The sequence below is a fragment of the Lepidothrix coronata genome, unplaced genomic scaffold (genome assembly GCF_001604755.1).
Source record: "Lepidothrix coronata isolate B3197 unplaced genomic scaffold, Lepidothrix_coronata-1.0 Scaffold27, whole genome shotgun sequence".
Lineage (NCBI taxonomy): Eukaryota > Metazoa > Chordata > Aves > Passeriformes > Pipridae > Lepidothrix > Lepidothrix coronata.
Window position 1 is genome coordinate 6,535,927 of NW_016690207.1, and position 6,000 is coordinate 6,541,926.

A 6,000-nucleotide genomic window follows, 5' to 3' on the forward strand; every position below is an offset into this window, starting at 1 on the left:
TAATTTCAGCTTCCCTCGATAAAAACCATTCAAATGAACTGTGATGATGAGAAGCAGCCAAGAAAAAGGACACACTTCCAGCTACCACGAGAGACCCATGCACATGGAGAGCAAAGAAGGTCATTGGTAAGTGCTGGTTGTGTTTCTTTACAAAGCCTGGTGCTAAGGAAGCTGCATTTTGTGTTGCATCTGCCCAGGCTCCCTTGGGGCAGTGTCTGCAGCCATCTCAGCACAACTCCAGCTCTTCCTTGTCCTTTCCAACATCAGCCCTTGGCTCAGGTTGGAGCGTTGGCTCCTTTTGGTCAGCGTAGGAACATCTGGCACCAGAGATCCACCAGCCTGGAAACTCCCTCCCTGCTCCTGCATGCCCAGATTATATAACACCTTCAGCTTCTGCTGCACTTGGGTCTAATCACTCCTCCTCCAGAGACAGGAGACTGCAAATTCAGAAGCACACTGACAGCTCTCATTTAGCCAAAATCACCCATCTGCAGTGACATGCACGAGGATGATCCACAGCTTGAACTGCCTGGAGAAGTTTCTTCATGGCAATGAGAAACTACATTTAATAACCAGGAACTATTTACAACAGCAAAACCTCTTTCCATCTTCTTAAGCCAAATTTCTTGAGTGTTTAAAACGGGATAAGAACGATAACCACCAGTTGAGCCAGATGCAAAAGCATATCACCTATATTTGATATCAAGACATCTGTTTTATTACTTTCCAGTTTAAAGACATGACTAATCTTTTCAGACTCTAAGGCCATAAGGGAGCACTAAGATAATACAATCTGACCTCCTGAACAAACAGAGCCCAGGACATCTCTGAATTCATCCCTGAAGGCCAGCACACCTACCCCAAGGGAAGTGCTACGTGGTTAGGAGGTATAGATCAGTTATTTATGTAGCTGAGGGCTGAGACAGGAGGGAGGTTCCAAAGGTACAAGGGCTGACAAGGTCAGTCTATTAATTCTATTAATAAGTTTGAATTGTATTTGGGAAAATCAAGCAGTGCTGACTAACAGAGTGTCAGTGATGGTGCAGCAGGGACAGGCTGGGTCAGAGAACTCCTGAGCCTCAGGGTGCACTGGGAATAAAAATGGATGGGGCTGCAGTGCAAAGGAAACAGTTATCAGAGGCCAAAACTGGAAAACCAGGGGGATTGGAAACAACCCAACAGAGATGAGGGCAGCCAGCACACAAGGGTCAGCAGCTCAGGTGACCCAAAGAGGTCACAGGGCCAGCAGTAGGACTGGGAGACAAGGGGAGCAAGGGAGAAAATATCAAGAGACACGTGAAATATCTTTTTTCTCTTTCATTCTTACCTCATTTTGCTAAATCCCTGTGTTCCAGCAGAGTTTAATGCAGTCCTTTTGCTTATCTCGCCTACCTTGGAGATTAAGGATCCTCTTAAAAAATGATGTTCTGACTCAGGTGCTATCACGGGCAGAACTAAACGAGATCTGCCCATCAGGGAGATGGTGTCAGCCTTCCACCCACGTTCACTTTGAGATACCAGGACTGTTTGACCTCACACCACACCCAGAAATGTGAGACCTGACATCAAAATGTGCCTTTGTGCAACACTAAATTAAGAGAAAAGAGAACGTGATGCTGCAACTTGGATGTACCTCTGATACTTACACAACCTACATAATTTGAGAAGAAACCCTATTTCAGAACAACCCCAGAGGCTGTTCTGATGTGGCCCATCTGGTTAGCAAATTTCTGGAACCTCAAGCAGTAGCATTAAAGACAACCAGGTAAGAATCAACATCAACAACCAGGTTACTGCACTGGATAATCCTCCAGATACTTGAAAATCAGGGAGACAGAACACTCGAGAGCCAAGATGCCACCTAAGCCATTATGTGACACCACAGCAGATTCATCTCTGTCAGAAGTTTCTCCAGCTCATCAGGGATGACAATGTCCCACATTCCCTATTGGTGACGACTGGAGCTGTTGGCTCTTGCTACAGCTGGAATTCCTCAGTGGCTCACCTCAACCTCCCTCTAATACAACCTAAACCAAAATATTATCATCCCATCTCCAGCAACCACAGCCTCAGAGAAGTCAAGAACTGCCTGTCCCCAAAGTCACACTGATCTGAAGGCAAACTGCCTTTGCCCTCCCACCGTGTGCTCCATGAGCTCCTTCCCTGAGGAAAGGCCTTCCCAAGGGCCGAGGGGGAGCTGCAGCACCCACACCATTCCCACTCCTGCTGCTAACTGGAGATCTCCCAAACCCCTGGAAGTGCCCCAGGCTGACCCTGAGTCACAGTGAGTGCTCTGGACACACACACAGCCCAAAGCCTTCCCAAGTGCCTCCACCACCCAAAGCCAAGCCCGGGGTGGGATCGGGAAGCGGGAGAAGAGGAGCAGCAGCCGCGCTCCCCCAGCTCCAGCCTGGGCAGGGGGAGGAGGAGAGGGATGGGAACGGATCTGACAGGAATCACCAAACAGGAATCAACAAACAACACAAGCCGAAACAACGAGGAGTTGGGCAGATCCCGGACAGGGTGTTTGCTCTTATGCAAGGCCTTGGAAGACACTGGGAAGGAACCAACGTTTGATGCCATCAGGAAGGGGCAGGAGCAATCCATGTGGAAAGCAGGAGGAGCAGTCAAAGCACACAACCTCCCTTTCCTGGGCTGTTACCTCAGTCCTGGTGCAGACTCTCCTGAGGTATGTGGTGCTCCCAGCAGGACAAGGAACATCCCAGCCCTTTCCACTCTCCCAATCCCTTCCCAAAGCTGCCCCTCTCCCCTTCCACCAGCCTGAGGGCAACTGTTCACAGCCCAGAGCAGCAACTTCCAAATCACGCTGACCTGCCCTTCCCAGATCGGTTCTTTTCCTGTTTACAACTCAAACCTGTTCATACTTTAGCTCTTAACCCCTGAGATTATTCTGCCTTTGGAAGCAAAATTGCCACTCACCTGGACTGGCAACACACCACAGCCAGGAGTTTCATTCACATTACAGTCACCTTACACAGCACTGGCAGGAAACAACAGCTAAAAGAGGATGAAAATCCGTCCTCCTCACACAGCTAAAGAAGTGTAAAAAACTTCACTGAAAGTGAAAATTGGGCCCAATAGTTTGGGGATTTGAGGTGAATTAAGTCTGCTTTTTAAGACTTAGGGATGCAGATAATGTATTGTTTTGCCTGCTTTATATTCTTTTCCTTTCTCTTCCAGTGCAGAGCTTTGATTTCAAATGAGCCTCTTTTATCATGCCTGTGTGGTGCCCAGAACAAAGGAGGTCAGGGAAGAGTGGAAAGGGAAGGGAAGGGGAGGCCTCCTGTCTTCTCTGTCACAAATAATCAGATCCTGCAGGGCATTTAGTTCTTAAAATGGACTATGGCTTTTAGGAGGTTTTCTGAACAAATATGAACAGACGAGCCATGGCTACTTGCAAACAGCTCTCCCTGGGAATTTTCTTTTCCAGAGTGTGCCTCCCCTGCCCCAGGGCTCCAGCAAACAAAGGGCTGGCAGTTTTAAATAGGAAGCCCCTTTCTCCTGCACAACAGCATCAATAATATTAATGCTTAGGAATGCATTCTATGTCCAGTTCGGGGAGGGAGGCAAGACAAAAAGATAAAGTGATATGCAAAAATCTATTGAAATTTAAATTCTAGACATTCCCATCTGTCAGCTGCCTCTTTGGGAGGGAGGTATAAATCCCAGAGGGAAGCAGTGATCTTCAGCCCTGCAGCCCCAGGACCATGCAGGTCCCTTGACTGTAGGGGGCTGCATGCTGGAATTCCTTCCCCCCTGGGATTTGGGTGGGAATCCTCACACAAATCCTCCTGGACATAGAAGAGGCTCCCTTTAACAGCTCTGGTTCCCTACACACCCATGACCCTGGAGTAAATCCAATAAAACCGTTTACAACTATGGACCTGGTGCACAGCAAGGTGCAGTAGAGACTTCGAGTCAGAGGTTAAAGGGAAACAGAAGTAAAACAATCAGCAAGGAGGGGGAGAGGAGGAAGTATGTTAATTTAATCGGTCTCTGGTTGGCAAGAGAAGCCAACCACTGAGCCAGGGAATCTGCCCAAGGGCACAGATCCCCCAGGATCTTCTCTCCCAGCAAGAACACAGGTCACAACCCGCAGCCAGGGCGTCAGATGAGAGAGTCGCTGGGAATCAGTGACATCAGGGATGTTTTCTCTGGCTACAAACACGAAACCAGGCTGCCCCTCCACAGCAGGAGTCATCTGAGCACCCCGATGGCACCACCTCTGCATCCCCCCTGCGTGGGATCAGTCCTGAGCAGGGCACCCCTGCACAGCCCGGCACCAACCGGGGGGTCTGAAGTCTCACAGAATTCCAGAACGGTCTGGAAAGGGACCTCGAAGTCCCTCTTGTTCCATGGGCAGGGACACCTTCCACCAGACCAGGTGGCTCCAAGCCCTGTCCAACCTGGCCTTGAACCAGGGACAGGGTATATCCACAGCTTCCCAGTGCCTCCCCACAGTAAGGAATTTTCCCCTAATCCCTCCTCTAAAGCGTGTGCCAAGCGCCTCTTCCCTGCTGCACGGCCAGAGAGGACCCCCCTCACCCCAGCCCGAGCCACTAATTCCCACACTAAATACCTGGCGAGTTACGAAGCAACAAGTGGGCGCAGGCACCTAAAAATCCTCCTCGGGGGGCCGGGGGTGCCTTACCTGCCCCGCTCGGGTCCCCGCCCGGCTCCGGGAGCGGGTCCGGTCCCCGCGGGCTCCGCTCGGCTCGGGGGATGCGCTCGCAGCTCTGCGGCTCCTGCCAAGCCCCTCCCCGGCCCCGCTCCTCCTCCCGCAGGTGCCTCCTTCCTCCTCCCTCCCTCCCTCCTTCCCTCCCTCCTCTCCCGGCTCCCGCAGCCGCTGCCCCCCCGCTCCCTCCTGCCCGTGCCCCCCGGCCGCGCAGAGGGCGGAGGATGGGCAGGGAGGGAGGGATGGGGAGCAGCACCCGGCTCGGCTGGGCGAGGGTCTAAACACAGAAATATAAACAAAGGAAGGTCTAACAAAAAAATAAAAAATAATAAAATAAATAATAATGATAAAATAAAAATAATATGTAAAAAAATATAAATTAAGGAAGGTCTAAAATAAATATAAATATAAATATAAATATAAATATAAATATAAATATAAATATAAATATAGGAATGTCTAAATATATCTAAAATATATACATATACAATATATGTATATACATAATATATAAATAGATATTTTATATATTTATGTGTATATATGCACATAAGCACAGAAAATATATATTTATATACGATGTGTATATACATAATAGATAAAGATATATTTTATGTATTTATGTGCATATACACACACAAACATAGAAAATACATATTCATATATTTGTATATACATAATATGTAAATATATATTTTATATATTTATGTGTATATACACAATAAAGACAGAAAATATATATTTAAATATGATGGCTATGTACATAATAAATGTATATTTATATATTTATATCTATACAGGTAAATATATAATATATATATTTAATATAAATAAAAATAGGTATAAAAATGTAAAGGAGGGGTGACAAGAAGGCTCTGCTCCATGGTGCCAACCACTTGGACACGAGGCCACTGGCAGAAACCGATGCCTGGAAGTTCCACTTGACTATCAGGAAGAACTTCCTTCCCTGTGCAGTGACGAGCACTGAGCAGGCTGCCCAGCGAGGCTGTGGAGTGTCCCTGACTGGAGATATTCCAGAACCCTCCAGACACAAACCTGTGCCATGTGCTCCAGGATGAGGTGGGACCAGGTGACCCACTGTGGTCCCTCCCAGCCTGACCCTGCTGTGGTGCCGTGCAGGTCTGACCCTGGCTATGCCCCGTCTAACCCATGGCCATAACCCTGCTCCTTCACCATCCTACCCATGGTCTAACCCTGCTCCTTCACCATCCTACCCATGGTCTAACCCTGCTCCTTCACCATCCTACCCATGGTCTAACCCTGCTCCTTCACCTCCATCCTAC

At 48.4% G+C, this 6,000-nt stretch overlaps 1 protein-coding gene across 3 annotated transcripts in view; it reads right to left on the minus strand.

Annotated features, from left to right (window-relative positions):
- Positions 1–6,000, minus strand: part of ARHGAP32 (Rho GTPase activating protein 32) — a 77,741-nt gene that overhangs the window by 40,477 nt on the left and 31,264 nt on the right. The window contains exon 1 of one of the 3 annotated variants that reach the window (XM_017809834.1): positions 4,673–4,763. The exons of the other annotated variants lie outside the window; for them this stretch is intronic. The gene's annotated coding sequence lies outside the window, so the exon portion shown is untranslated. Of the gene's footprint in view, positions 1–4,672; positions 4,764–6,000 lie in introns of those variants that run through there. 3 annotated transcript variants of the gene reach the window in all.